This window comes from Mesoplodon bidens (genome assembly GCF_964165515.1).
Source record: "Mesoplodon bidens genome assembly, chromosome: 8".
In the NCBI taxonomy this organism is placed as follows: domain Eukaryota; kingdom Metazoa; phylum Chordata; class Mammalia; order Artiodactyla; family Ziphiidae; genus Mesoplodon; species Mesoplodon bidens.
The window spans coordinates 96066454-96082706 of record NC_138165.1 but is presented as its reverse complement, the minus strand read 5'-3'; positions in this window follow the sequence as shown (position 1 = coordinate 96082706).

Below are 16253 nucleotides of genomic sequence, written 5' to 3'. Positions count from 1 at the left end.
GGCACATACTTCATGACAAATAGATGTTGCTGTTGTTATGGCCTACCTGACCCATCATTAAAGGCCCAGTTCACCCTATATCTCTCCCAGATAGTTTCTCCATTCACTGTTCTCTCTCTTGTGTGGGTTTCATTCTTCACATGTTTATACTATGGTAAGCACTCTTTATACTATGGTTCATGATAATATATAATATATATAACACATGATTATGTATATTACATAACATATATACATATATATGCATGTAACACATGTGTTACATAGATTATAACATAAATATTAAAAATTATAAAATAAAATATATAATATGAAATAATAAAATATAATGATATCTAATATAAAATAAAATGACATGAAGAAACAAATATAAATTAGAATATTTAGCACTCTTCATACTATAGTACATGCCAATACTCAGTATTCCTTCCAGGCACAGAGGAGGATTACACATTCCCACCCCCTTGCTGTCCTGGATGGGGGGAACCCACATGAGTAGTTCTGGCCAATGAGCTGTGAATGGAAGCAACATACCACTTTCAGGGTAGGGCATTTAATTGCTGGTGAGAGACCCTCTAGAGCTCTTTGCTTCAGCCCTAGTCATTGGTCCTGGAAGCATCTGTTGAAATAAGGCCCCACTGAGTGACTACAATGAGTAGAATCCCCTGACATCTATGCTGTGTCTGTAGTTTAATGAGAAATCTTGTTTTAAGTTTCTGAGTCTGGGAAAGGAGGTTATTTGCTACTGTAGCTATTCTGATATAGATATAGATACAGATATAGATATATGACGGTTTTATCATCTTGACTAGAATGTAAACTCTTTAAGGAGAGGGAGCAAAGTCTTACCCTTCTCTGCACCAGTCACAGAACTCAGTAAGTAGCTTCTACTTAACTTGGGCCAACCTAATAGTTTCAATATTACAGCTGAGATCCAAATGGAGAACGCTCCCTGACATTAATTTCTAGTCATGAAAGTGGAAATGTGTTAAACTAGTCATCCAAAAAAAAAAAAAAAACCATACTCGAGTAGGACCCTAAAGCCAATAATCAGTTTTCTTTCACAGTAGACCCTAAGGTCAGCAGAAGAAAAAATCTCAGAAACCAGGTTTAGCAGCTGTAAATAAGGCTGATGTAGGTCATGTGACTCAGAGAAGCATAGACTTAAGATCTTATTATCAGAAAAAAAGATTTAGGAGTGGTTTTAAGGATAAGATTGTTAAGACATAATTTTGTGAAATCAGTTAGTCATGAGGACATCTGCCCACGAAAATAACTATTTGCTTGTTCTTCCAATGATATTTCTGATACCATTCAGATTCCTACAAAATAATTTTGTTTGTCCCAAAGAGATCATGGCTCTCCTGGGAAAAAAATGGCATGACTATTTCTAGAGAAAGTAGAGCATTTTATTATAACCCAGAGAAAAACCCACTTTGTTCTGCTGAATTATGTGCTAATGGTGAGCCTGGAAATGTCCAAACTTATCAAAAGCCAATCTTGAATGGGGATGAGAAGCCATACACCAAGACTTAGTGGGTGGGCTTCCCTCTTGGCGCAGTGGTTGAGAGTCTGCCTGCCAATGCAGGGGACACGGGTTCGTGCCCCGGTCCAGGAAGATCCCACATGCCACGGAGCGGCTGGGCCCGTGAGCCATGGCCGCTGAGCCTGTGCGCCTGGAGCCTGTGCTCCGCAAAGGGAGAGGCCACAACAGTGAGAGGCCCACGTACCGCAAAAAAAAAAGACTTAGTGGGTGGATATCAGATATTTGCAAACAAGGTAAGAGAGGGCAGACAGCCAGATGACTGAGGAGCATCCAAGTTTCGAATGAAAAAGCATATAAATAAGGTTCTCCTCTAAAGGTTCCCACATTTTGCTGATAATCTGAATCAACAAGCACATTTTTAAGAATACAGATTACCAGGCAGCATCTCAGACTTACTTATTCAGAATCTCCCGGGATAAGGTGGAGGCTGAGAATAAGCATTGTTAACAACATTGCCAAGTTGAACTTGATGATTAGTTGGATCTAAGGACCTCAAGTCTACTCAGTTTTCCTAGAAAAGAATCATTCCTTCTGCAGCTGGGGATGTTCTGGGTCCCAAAGTGAAAATCAAGGTGCTGCCCATCCTACAGAGAAAGGCACCTGGAAACCTGGGAGAATGAAGGGAAACTTCGGTAGGAACCATTCCAACTTTTCCTCCTGCCATTTGAGATTCAAGAACTAAAAGGAAGTTGGGGATCTGAGGAAATCTGGGTGGTTCCCAGCATAGGTTTTAATTACATAATTCTATTTCCAGGTGTTTTCCTGAGAGACAGAGTCTCTGTGTGGTTACTGACAAACCTGAGAATCTTTCAGCCTTCTGTGTTGTCATTTTACCTGCATCAAGAGGAACTCAAGGAAATGTAAATAATGTATATCTTTTCTTAAAGATCAGTGTAAATATTTCATAGACTGTACAGTAAATAATAAATACATCTGAAGAAAGCAATATAAATATTTGATTATTTATAGAGCAACTGTTAAGCCTGGAATTACATGTGACTGTTCCAAAAGATCCAGTAAATCCTAAATTACACACAAATGGTTTAAAAGTGACCCTGACACAGTCATGGGCACAGTTTTTTTAAATTCCTATGTTTGTTTCTTAGCCAGGGGAGTGTTAAATCAAAATGTCACAGTCTATAACAGCTTGCTTGTGAATCATCTGAAGTTTTGGTAACTCCCCAGTTCCTGTGCCTTCTGATGCTACTTGGCGTGCATCTTGAAATAATAAAACGCCCTCTGCCTATGAGAGAAATGCAGGCATACCATGCCATACAGCTGCTGCTTTTAATGCAAAGAGTTTCCAATCCTGTAATGGTTGCTCACACAGAAACACTGAATAATAAACACCCAAAGCCTCTTACAAACCAAGCAGGTAAAATTTTCTTACACCCAACAGTGGGTTGAATCTCTGAGTAGGAAGCTTCAACCAGATAACTGTTTTTTTTTTTTCAGATTATCAGGGATGTGTTTCATATTCATAAAATAATCAATCCATCTTGCTAGCAGACTCCTGGTCTTTAATCTGTTCCTTTACACATCCCTCTGCTCTTTTGGAATTATATGGAATCTCCGTCCCCATGACCCACACAAGTTCATCTGTGTTCTCCTCCACTTCTATTATTTCCTGTCATGTATGCTCTTTGAGACTCAGTCCCAGCACTGCTCCCCTGGGAAATCATTCTCACTGAAACCTGAACATGCTTGTATGGCAGCATCAGTCCCCAGGAATAAAAATACTTGTTTATATTATTTATTCACCACTAGATCCCAGAATCTAGAAAGTGCCCGGTACTTAATCAACTTTAAAAATATTTGTTGAATGAATGAATGAATGCATGTGTGTCTCCCCTAGGGACCAGGGACACAATTTTTATTCACTGTGTTCTCAGGGCCTGGTACAGTCCCTCACACAGAGTAGGTACTCAGTAAAGAGATGTTGGGTGGATAAATAGACTTTATTAGATAACGTGTCTGTATGTGGTGAGGACAAATGTGGCATGTGAAAGAGAGAGAGAGGAAATAGGGGCTGTAACAAACTACAGCTTCACTCTTCTCATTGAAACATATCCTCGGGGAAGATTAGTAAGTATATGCTTTGATGAAGGTTTATGAAGGGGATAAAAAGTATATTTCCTTCTAAAATAAATCCCCATAAGATTAAAATGAAATGTTCCTGGTTTCACTCATACAGTATTATAGGGCACATACCTCTAAGAAGCTCAAAGCAACACCAAAGTTAGCACATTAATTTTTGCATCAAACTACCCCTGTGTGGTTGAGGGAGGCCATTTATTCACCTCATTTTCCCCTTGGAGGAAGCAAAGGCAAATTAAAGGAAAACATCTAATGATTTTCCCAGAGGCACACAAAGATGCAGCAGCAGTGGATCCAGTTCCCTCTCCACGGCTCTTGAGAACATATGGCTCAAAGGGTTTAGATGAGCAAGTCTGGCATTGAGAATCACCAACTCTCTACAATCCACCAAGCAATAAAAGCTCACGGAGTTTGAGCACCATCTATGACTTGACAGTGAAAGGTGTGCAAAAGAAAATAAGATAGGGTCTCTGTCCTTGTGGAGGAATCTAGTTGAGGACATAAGACAAGACAAACACCCAGGAAACACTTAAACCCCAACACATCGCATTAAGTGGCAGGTGTAATTGAGTGGGAGAAATGATGTATCATTTAAGGTTCTTTGATTGTCCACAACAGTGACTGAAGCAGAAAAGATATATAATGCAAGGACAGGGAGAGCCTGAGAATAGGAAAGAAGGTTGAAGAAGCAGGAAGCCCCAAAGTGCCTTAGTGAAAGGAGCTTCTTCGAAGCTTAGCCCAGCCACCATTGCTGGAATGAATGAAAAATTGCCAACCATTTCTTTCTTTCTGTAATTCTGTTCAAGATTCAAAGTCCCAGTAGAGGGAGCCCAGTTGGCTGAGCATAGTATAATATTGTCCCCTTGGCTGTACTGAAGTAATAATAGGAAGGATAAAAGTGGAAGAAGCCCCTAAGGACCTCTCAGCCTCTCATATAGGAGGGCACAGCCCTTTGATTTATCATACTTCTGTGACCCTACCCAATAAGCAATCTCCCAAAATGGCACTGAGGTGCTGTCAGGAGGAAGGAAGGGCCATCAGAGGATGGCAAATGAGCTTTACCAACAATTCCTGTGAAAGGAATTCAACAGAGGGGGAAATCCCTGGACATGAATCAGCTTAGAATCATGGGAAAAAATGGGACTTGAGATTGGTCTAGAAGCACTTAATTAGATGGTGAGCATGTAAAATCAAGAGGAAACCCACAACTAATGCTAACTAAAGAGGTGAGGACAGGAAAGGGTAAATATTACTGTCAAAAAATTAAAGTCCACTGAAAGTAAAAATAATAATAATAATAAAAATATATATTTAAAAACACAAGCCTATTTAGTTAAAGGCAAGAGAACATACACCAGTGAAGAAATGTACTAAATTAGCAGAGAGGTTAAAAGTCAGGTGGTTTTAAGTTCTAGAAAAGATGTTAATAGTGGTTATGTTAAACCCGCTCTCTGGGCAGTGTTGAATGAGTCCATACATCTGTGCCATTTACACGATTGTTCAAACAGGACCTACTTTTCATGGGTAAAGAGTTTTCAGATAGGTTCAGGAAGGACTAGCATAAGGAAATTATTCAGGTTCACGGTTTTTTAACAGTTTTAGGTAGTTGTAAAAAAGCACTGCATTCAATTTTGATATCTTTTAAGCAAGTAGTGAATTTTCCTTCTAGAGCACTTGGCTACAGTTGAAGTCACATGTTATAGTAATAATGCTATAATTTATACTTGCATAATACTTTGCTTATTTTTTCACAAATGTTAAGTCAATTGAGCCTCTCAAAACTTCTATGCTATATCTACAACCTCTGTTTCTATTCTCATCTTACAGAAAGGAATTAAGCTCAGAGAGATAAATGACTTGTCCAAGATAACAGTCAGCGTCATCCAGCTGACTTCATACATTTATTTTTCCAAGTCACGTTTAATAAAGAGGCAACAAAATATTGCACCCATGTATAAACATTAGTAACCCATGTTCTCCAAATATTTTTAAGGATAATGATGACATTACTGGGATAAAAATAATAATAATAATAGTAACAGCTCTTTCAATAGAAAAAAGAGTCATGGAGAGGCTATTTCATCAGTTAACAAATATTTACTCAGTACTTTGCTTTGTGCAAATTCTCTTCCAAGACAAGCCAGGCCCCGAGGAGCTAGACAAAGCCATCAGAGTTGGACTGGATGGAGAAACAGGGAAGAAGCAGGACTGGCCTGTGACAAGACTTTTAGAAGAAAGGAATCCAAAGGACTCCAGGGCAAGGCTGGAGACTAGAAGTAAACAGGCTATGGAACCAAATTTTTAGCCTGAGAAAGCAGAAAAGACAGGAAGAAACCGGAGAGTAACAATATAGAAGCCAGAGGCCCTAAACAAAATAATGGGGAAGGAGAGCTGGAGGATGAGGAGTTTCCCTGGGGCTTGCTGTAAAGCACCTACAGCCTCACCCCAGAGTGAGAGAGAGGTGTTAAGTAAATGGGCTAAGCTAGCTCCCAGTTCTGCATGAAACGAAGACAAAGAAAGTCTAAGAAATAATCCCCCTCAAAGAGTTCCTGATTAAGTTGGAAGGGTAAAACATAAACATTTGAAGATACATTTAATAGTGTAGGACAGAAAACCAATATGAAACAAAATAAGTTAATATGAGAATAAGCATTCAGGGAAGGAAGGGACCACTCTAGGCTAGGGCAGCCTCTGAAAGTTTCACCCAGGAACAACACAGACCTTGAAAATGTGCTTGTGGCCCATATGTCTTGTCAATTTGCTTTGAAATGTAGTTCAGACTTAGAGTTTACTTCTCAGTTTATCGCTTTTAGGGAGTGTAACCCTTGCACCCTTTATTTATTTTTTCTCCTCCTACACTGGATGATTTCTCTGAAAGCCAGCCAAAGTATCCAATAGGTATGCCTTTCAAAGGCTTATGTTGGGTGGCTCTGCTCTGTGCTTGGCACTAGACAAAGTGCTGGACTTGAGTGAATATGGACAGAAATTAATAAGACACAGGTCTCTGTCCTCAAGAAACTCAATTATTCAGAAAATTCAGACACATAAACTAAACTCTTAGAAATCATGGTGGAAAAGGGTACAAAAGGAATCAGTATAAAAGCTCAGAGCAATGAATTCTAGCATTCGGGGAAAGGATTTTTTAATTCTTTTATTCAACAAATATTGTGAGTGCTGCCCAGTGCTGAGCTCTGTGAAGAAATCACCCCTTAATATGCCATAGTCCATTCTTAGGAATAGTTTACATTTTAAGTTGGGGAAGAAGTCCATCTGAGTGAGAGCCAAGAAAAAACATTTTGGTCATCCTGAGACTTGGCATCAAAAGGATAACACATGGTTGCCGAATGGATCTAATTTGGTATCATAGTGATGGAGGACTAAGGAGTTAGTCTACATTCCCATTATCCCTCTCAAACCACATATAGTTCTTTTCCAAACTCAAGGATTTGCCATAAGCAAAAGTAGCAATCCTAAATATCTGTCACTTAAACAAGAATCCCTGTATTATTCATCAAAAGGAACACTCACTATAGCAGGGAGAGTCTCTGAATCGGTGAGATGAGACCCAATTTGAAGAGGTGTCAGCCCTGCCTTGCACCACCTGTATGTGTTCTGGGGCAGGCGAAAGGGGGCTCAGAGCCTATGTCCTCATGGTAGCTGATGTAAAGGTCTATGGCTCCCCTTCCTGTAGACTGCTCTACGTCCTTAGCCCGTGCCAGACTCACAGCGTTTCTGAAGAACTAAGAAACTACCACTCAAATCATCTCTGGCTACTGACTATTATGTACCTGTCTTAGTTCATTCTGCTCTAACAAAATGCCACTGTCTGGGTAGCTAATAAACAATAGACATTTATTCCTCACAGTCCTGGAGGCTGGGAAGTCCAAGATCAAGGTGCAAACGTGATTTTGTTCTGGTGAAGTCTCTCTTCTTGGTCCATAGCTGGGGCCTTCTAGCTGTGTCCTCACAAGGTGGAAGGGGTGAAAGAGCTCTGTGTGTCTCTTTTATAAGGGCACTAATCCCATTCATGAGGGTTCAACCCTCATGATCTAATCACCCCAAAGACCACACTTACTAATACCATTACCTCTGGGGATTAGGATTTCAATATGTGAATTTGAGAGAGAACACAAATATTCAGACCATAGCTCTACCCCATAAGGTTATTGGGAAGATACATGAGGTAATAAATTACAAGGTTTAGATCTGCCTGCTACATAGGAAGCATCATGTAAGTAATAGTGGTAGTGGTAATATCAGTAGTCTCCCCAAATATGTCATATAGTTGCTTTTCAAATTATTAGCAAGCCAGGAGAGAATGGGAAAATCAGTTAAATGATGACTTGAAACATGGAGAAAGTGTGTAATTACCAATTTTTTAAAACTCAGAATGATGCTCATCTCTCTGGTTATAAAAACAATGTTGCCATACCCTTCTAGTTTTATAGAATGGTATATGCCATGTGTATACATATTTGTGCATGTGTGTGTGTGAGTGCCAACTATGGTGTAGTGAGGCCTATACCAATATCCCTGATAAACACAGATGCAAAAATCCTTTCAAATTATTAGAAAACCAAATTCAGCAATGTATTAAAATGATCATACACCATGATCAAGTGGAATTTATTCCAGGTATCCAAGGATGGTTTAGCCTCAATAAATGTGATTTGCCACATTAACAAAATGAAGGATAAAAATCATATGATCATCTCAGTATCTACGGGAAAAGTATTTGACAAAAATCAGCATACATTTATGATAAAAACTCTCAATAAAATGGGTATATGGAGGACATACCTCAACATAATAAAGGCTATACATGACAAGCCCAGAACTAACATCATACTCAATAGTGAAAAGCTAAAACCTTTTCCTCTTAGATCAAGAGAACAAGAGAAGGGTGTCCATTCTCACCACTTTTATTCAAGATAGTATTGGAAGTCCTGGTCAGAGAAATTAGGTAAGACAAAGAAATAAAAGGCATCCAAACTGGAAAGGAAAAAGTAAAATTGTCACTATTTGCATATGACATGATATTATATAGAGAGAACCCTTAAGACTACACACACACACACACACACACACAACTGTTAGAACTAATAAAGAAATTCAGTACAGTTGCAAGATACAAAATCAATATACAAAAATCTGTTGTGTTTCTATACACTAATAATGAACTATCAGAAATAGAAATTAAGAAAACAATCTCATCTATAATTGAATCAAAAAGAATAAAATACCTAGAAATAAATTTAACCAAAGAGGTGAAAGACCTGTATACTGAAAACTATAAGATACTGATGAAAGAAATTGAAGAAGACGAAAATAAATGGAAAAATAGTTCCTGCTCATGGATTGGAAGAATTAATGTTGTTAAAATGTCCATACTACCCAAAGCAATCTACAGATTCAATGCAGTCCTATAAAAACTCCAAGGGCAATTTTCACAGAAATAGAACAAACAATCCTAAAATTTGTATGAAACCACAAAAGACCCCAAATAGCCAAAGCAATCCTGAGAAAGAAAAACAGAGCTAGAAACATTTCACTCCCTGATTTCAAACTATCAGCTATAGTAATCAAAACAGTATGGTACTGGCACAAAAACAGGCACATAGATCAATGGAACAGAATAGACAGCCCAGAAATAAACCCATAAATATATGATCAATTAATATACAACAAAGGAGCCAAGAATGTACAATGGGGAAAGGACAGTCTCTTCAGTAAATGGTGTTGGGAAAACTGGATAGCCACATGCAAAAAAAATGAAACTAGATCATTATCTTACACCATACACAAAAAGTAACTCAAAGTGGATTAAAGACTTAATGTAATATATACAATGGAATATTACGCAGCCATAAAAAGAAACGAAATTGAGTTATTTGTAGTGAGGTGGATGGACCTAGAGACTGTCCTACAGAGTGAAGTAAGTCAGATAGAGAAAGACAAATACCGTATGCTAACACATATATGTGGAATCTAAAATTTAAAAAAAAAGGTTCTGAAGAACCTAGGGACAGGACAGAAATAAAGATGCAGATGTAGAGAATGAACTTGAGGACAAGGAGAGTGGGAAGGGTAAGTTGGGGCAAAGAGAGAAAGTGGCATGGACATATTTACACTACCAAATGTAAAATAAATAGCTAGTGGGAAGCAGCCGCATAGCACAGGGAGATCAGCTCGCTGCTTTGTGACCACCTAGAGGGGTGGGATAGGGAGGGTGGGAGGGAGATGTGAGAGGGAGGGGATATGGGGATATATGTATACATATAGCTGATTCACTTTGTTATACAACAGAAACTAACACACCATTTTAAAGCAATTATACTCCAATAAAGATGTTAAAAAAAAAAAGACTTAATGTAAGACACCAAATCACAAAACTCCTAGGAAAAAACATAGGCACTAAGATCCTTGACATCAGTCTCAGATATGATTTTTTGGATATGACACCAAAAGCAAAGGCAACAAAAGCTAAAATGAAAACAAAGAACAAAAAGCAAATGAGACTATATCAAACTAAAAACTTCTGCACAGCAAAGGAAATCATCAGCAAAATGAAAAGGCAATCAACTGAATGGGACAACATATTTGCAAATCATATACCTAATAAGGGGTTAATATTCAAAACATATGTAAATAATTCATACAACTCAATTGTAAAAAAAAAATTAAATTTTAAAGTGAGCAGAAGATCTGAATGGACATTTTTCCAAAGACGACATACAGATGGCCAAACAGACACATAAAAAGATGCTCAACATCACTCATCATCAGGGAAGTGCAAATCAAAACCACATGAGATATCACCTCACACCTGTCAGAATGAAATCTTGGCGAGAATGTGAAGAAAAGGGAACCCGTGTGCACTGTTGGTGGGAATGTAAACCAGTGTAGGCACAATGGATAAAAAGCATGGAGTTTCCTCAAAAAGTTAAAAAGAGAGCTACCATATGATCCAGCAATCCCACTTCTGGGAGTTTATCAGAAGAAAATGAACACACTAATTTGAAAAGATATATTCACCATATTTGTTGCAGCATTATTTACAACTGCCTAGATATGGAAACAACCTAAGTGCTCATGAATGGATAAATGGATAAAGAAAATGTGGTATGTAAATACAGTGAGATATTATTCAGCCACAAAAAAAAGAATGAAATATTTCCATTTGCAATAACATGGATGGACCATGAGGGCATTATGCTAAGTGAGATAAGTCAGACCAAGACAAATACCATGTGATCTCACTTATATGTGGGATTTAAAACAAAAACAAAACCCAGCCTCACAGAGAGCAGACTGGTGGTTGCCAGAGGCACGGGGATAAGGAGGGGGCAAAACGGGTTCAGAGGGTCGAAAGGTACAAACTTCTAGTTATGAAATAAATAAGTTATGGGGATGTACTGTACAGCATGGCGACCATAGTTAACAATACTGTACTGCATATTTGAAAGTTGCTAAAAGAGTAGATCTTAAAAGTTCAAAAAAATTGTAACTATGAAAGGTGACAGATGTTAACTGGACTTATTGTGGTGATCATTTTGCGATGTATACAAATATTGCATCATTATGTTATACACATGAAACAAATATAACCTTATATGTCTATTATACATCAGTTTAATAAATAAGTAACAAACAAACAAATTGGGCCTATAGACAACTATAAAAGCAGCCTTCAAGTGTCTTTTTAAATATTGTAGGCAGTTTTCAGTTTTCTCCAAAATGGGCATCATGCAATTCATCTCTTCATTTCCCCCCTTCATCTTAATCTTTACCTAGGTTTTCTATGTTCCCCTTTTATTCTAAAATTCTAAAATAGGGATGATATTTTGAGCATGGCTTCTGATATATTTGCCTTTTCAATAATCTGATTCCCCCCTCCTTACAACGATTTCATTGTTATCGCCTAAAGAAAGAGGAGAGTGTAAACCCCCAGCAAAAGTGGAGGCTCTGATATAGGGGCAGCTGTTGTCAGATGAGAAGGGAAAATATAAAGCTCTTTAAATGGTGAGGAGAAGAACCCTGACAGGAGAGGGAGGAAGGGAGAAGCAAGAGGTCAGACTCAGGTAAAGGGTTTTGCTCCTCCCCACACCTTGTGTGGCTAGAAGTGGTGGAAGCTCCCAGACAGGATCTGGTGATCCTCACAGGGGAGGGGGCCTGCTCCCTGTTTTTCAAACACTCTATAAAAAGACTAGCTTCTTGGAGAAGATAAGATATGTGCATGAAGCCATATGGGCGAGGTGGGTATCCACGCAGTTGTCTATGGCTGGGTGTGGTATCTGGGAGCCCAGAGATCTCAGCAAGTCCTGGTGGGGAGGCCTGCGAGGGGACTGTTGGGCCAGCATGAGATTACTGAGAGCGTCCATGAGCCATGGTATGGACTGTTGTCTTCATCAACAGGAGCCAATGTGATACCTCAAAACTAGGTAAGTCAAGTCACATCCTGGAGGCACTAGAACAGGATGCCAGTGATCAGAGGGAATAAAGGACCTCTCAGAGGAGTCAAGCAAGGACCCAGCAGCACTCTGTGCCACTGGGAAGAAGGAGGGGAACAGGAGATATCTTACAGGGAAGAAAAATGCCTCTGATTGGGGGTTTGAACATTCAGATAGCTATTTGAAAGAAACCATTAAAAACGCCATAAATTGAGTCATCTTTAATTGATGAGATTAAGATTCCCCATTCCGCCATCAATGAAATGGAGAATGAGACTAACTATGGAAAATAAAGTTACATTTTTTAAAATATCTAGTTGAAACACTACATGTAGATAGCCCAGAGTTACAGTGACAGTGTATCTAGATTTTCTGAGGCAGCAAGTATTAATTACAAATAGCCTTCCATTGTCCACATAATCTTGATTGTCATTTGGAAAATGAAGAGTATTATCCAGAGAACATCACCACTTCAGAAATGGTTAATGTTTTAAAGAAAATAATCATCATGTTCTTCTCAACTAGAAGGAAACATTGCTAAATATGTAGAAAATATAACGTAGGCTTCTCACAGTAAGTGAAACTTCTTTTCCAAAAAAATGTTACACCTACTTGCTTTGGAGAAAGACAGTTTTTCTTTTGGCCTCTTTTCAAATAAAAAGAAAATCTGCTTTACTACATATACAATATTCCCAACTTATGAAGGGAAGGCAAGCGCCCAATATGAATAGCACAGCCAAAGAAAACTAGAAAGGGAGAAAATTACTATTAGGATCGAAAATTAGAATGTCTGTAAAAGCAAGGAGAAAGGAATATGTCGTAAAATTACTATTTGGGGCACAAAGAAGTATATTAGAGGGCCCCTTTCCTTTTCTAGGCAAATACTACACCATCTCTGCTTCGCACTTCTCAAATTTTCCCCAAATTTCAGAGAAGTCTGCTTCTTTCCAGCCTGGGAATAAGTCTACTAATTTTACTATAGTACTCAACTCTGGACATAGAGAAAAAAATCAATAACCTATTTACCTTAGGTCAGCATGAAAACTCAAAATTAATATTGTAAAAAAATAGCAAACACATGACAAAAGATAATTTCCCCTTATAATGGAAAATATACAAAATAAAGTCAAACAGAGGTGTTATTTTACAGTTCTGAAACCAAGGGGTAAATATCTTTGATGATAATATGCAATTCTAATGAGGTTTCAGTGATGCTAGTATACTCCCTGCTGCTGGCCTACAGCCTTTAGGTAAGCAATATGGTGATACATAACCAGAGCCATAGAGATGTCTCCAGCCTCTAAACAGCAACACTACCATCCAAGTTCTGAGAATTAACCTAAAAAAGGAATTCAGGAAAAGCAAATAGCTATGTGCACAAAGATACTTACTGAAGTCTTGTCTATTCCATCAAACCAAACAACAAAAAACTCAAAAACTGGAAACAACTAAATGTCCAAAATAGGTTTATGATCCATTAACATAGTATAATATTCTGCTTCTTTGAACTTACATACAATGCAAACCATCTGAAAATACGGGGCTATGTTCACTGTGTAATGTTAAATGGAAAAATAAGATATCAATTTTTAGTACCCACCCGCTGTCACAAATATGTTGAAAATGTTTGCCTGCAATATGAAAATAATAAAACTAGTTTTATTCTGATAGTGGGGTTCCATTTTTAGTTCCTTAAAACTCCTTGATTTTATTTTTGTGATTGTAACAAACGAGCTATTCTGTCTCTTCAAATGTGTATGTTTTAAGAAAGTCTTTTCAAGAGTCAGTGTGGCTCTGATATAAATCCAGATGGTAAAATTACAATGTATTTATAGAATTCTCTTCCATGAAGACAATTTAGAGATTAAAAAATAAAAGGAAATTGAAAGGTTAAGGTGAGGAATAGCTTCTGGGAGAAATCTGTCTCACCAATAACCATTTCTTCAGCAAAGAGAAGAATAACACGGGGAGTCCAGGTGAGAGAATTGTCAAATTTTGTTTCAGTTTCTCCTTTCTGAAAATTTCTCTTTTTAAACTATGAAGTGAGAGACGAAACAAAACAAAACAGAAAACAAGCAAATAAACAAACAAAAACCCCCAAAGCAAAAAACTCTCTTTGGCTAGTTATTCTATGGAGCTAACTGCAAAATATTAGCAGAAAAGAAAACAGCAGCTTTGACAAGCTTCTCACACCTAAGAAATTAATGCCCGCACCAAAAGTACCCATAGGAGCTTTCAAACTTAAAGCTAAAAGTGACTTGCTGGTAGCCATGCATTGGACAGTGCCCAGCATTTGAAGGTTAAAGTGTTTTCTAGGGAGAGGATGGAAACCAAACTCAATTAAGTAGAGGTGGATAGCAAATTGAATTTAGTGCTCAAAGGTACATTATACTTGGAGTTGTATTTCTTTAAAAAGTCAGCATGGTAGAGCAGGAAAGGCATTAAACAGGCATGAGAAAACTGGGTGCTAATCATGGCTCTGCTACTAACTACCTGATGGCTTTACAGAGGAAAAACCACAAGTTTGCTTGTCCTTGTTTTTGTTTTTTTATTTTTTTACCTGAAAATTGATGGAATTAGGTTAGATTGCCCAGGTCTGCTTATAGGACAGAGCCATCCTGGGGTTGTAGATCATGCCAAAAAGGGTTGTTGTAATCAAATGAATATTTCATGGAGAATGAATTTTTCACTGTCTTTTGCCCATGCCTTCCAGCCCAAAACCACCAGGATACACTTATATTCAACAGAGTTAGGTTTGTTGGCTCATTGCAGTGAGGGAGACACCACCCTAAAGAGAACCATGGGACAAGCATCTAATGAAAAGGTTTTATGAAGAGCTTGTATTAAGATTTGAACTTATAGGTAATGTTAAGGAAGGCTCAAGGAAACATGGTTTTGTTTTGAATTGGGTACTGTCAGAAAGCAGAAGCAATTCTATCATTGGGTAGTATGTTAATAATTTTTCTCTAGTAGACAGGAGGAATGGAGTGAGACTAAAGCTATAATTGGTAAAGCAGCCGCAGGCACTCATGTCAGCCCAGAAAGGGGAAGGTTGGCCATTTTGGCTTGGATACGGCTCTTGTTTTTGACTGTGTGCAGACAAGTTTACACAGTGGTTTTGTTTTTGTCTTGCTCCATCCATGATCAGAAAGTGGTACTGTCTGATACTGATATTCTGTGAAATTGTTTATGTCCAACAGAACTCCATGGTCTAGCTGTTAGAGCCAGACAGCTTCAAGCTGACAGCAGTCAGGGGCTACACTTTTCTTTCTCACCATGAAGAAAATAATTAACTCCAGGGATAAGTGATTAGCTCAGAAGCAAGAAAAGGAAGCCCCAGGCTGGCAGCTATTGAAAGGCAAAGAGTCAATCCATAAGGAAAAATTCTAGGAAAATGAGCCAGAAAACAAGTAAAAGGTATTGACCTGGGAAAAAAAAAGACAAAGACTTATGAGCAGATGACACAGGATAGCTGTGGAGCTAACTCCTAGAATGCAGAGCTTCCACAAGGCTACTCCTTTTTACGCACAGGCCTTCAGAGTTCATTGCTAGGGCAGATTTTTAAAGAAACTAAGCTAGGCCAGGCATAGTAATATCTCAAGTATTTCCCAGCTCTATAATTTTATGAAACCTTGCTCCAAATGGTATTTTATCTTAAAACTGACTTGTGTTTAAAATAACAACTGTTGGTCCATTTTATTGTTAATTTTATTAAAAATGGAATTAAGCCACTAGATGATGTGCTTTATTCAATTTCTCTATCATCTATGCATGCATCAGGGGAACTACCATTTACTCTTTGAAAGATCAAAAGTATAGAATAATATTTAGGAGGAAATAGGCTTATACAGGTGGGAAGAATATGCATTTCAGATTATATGGAAACTTTCTGGTTTCGGAGAGTAAGTCCCATTTCTCAGATGGTGTATCGGCTCATACTAGAGCATGTACTCATGTTTTTGTTTTTGTTTTTGTTTTTAATTGTCCCTATATCAAAAAAAACTTGTCTTGCCAATGCAGATCTATTTAGTGATGCTAAAATCTACAGTCCATAATGGTTAATTGGTTACACATTCTGGTAAGCATCTGTGCAACAGGAGTTTGGATAATACTGAAGTGTTTAAACAGCACATGTGAGGCACACAGGACACTACATCTCG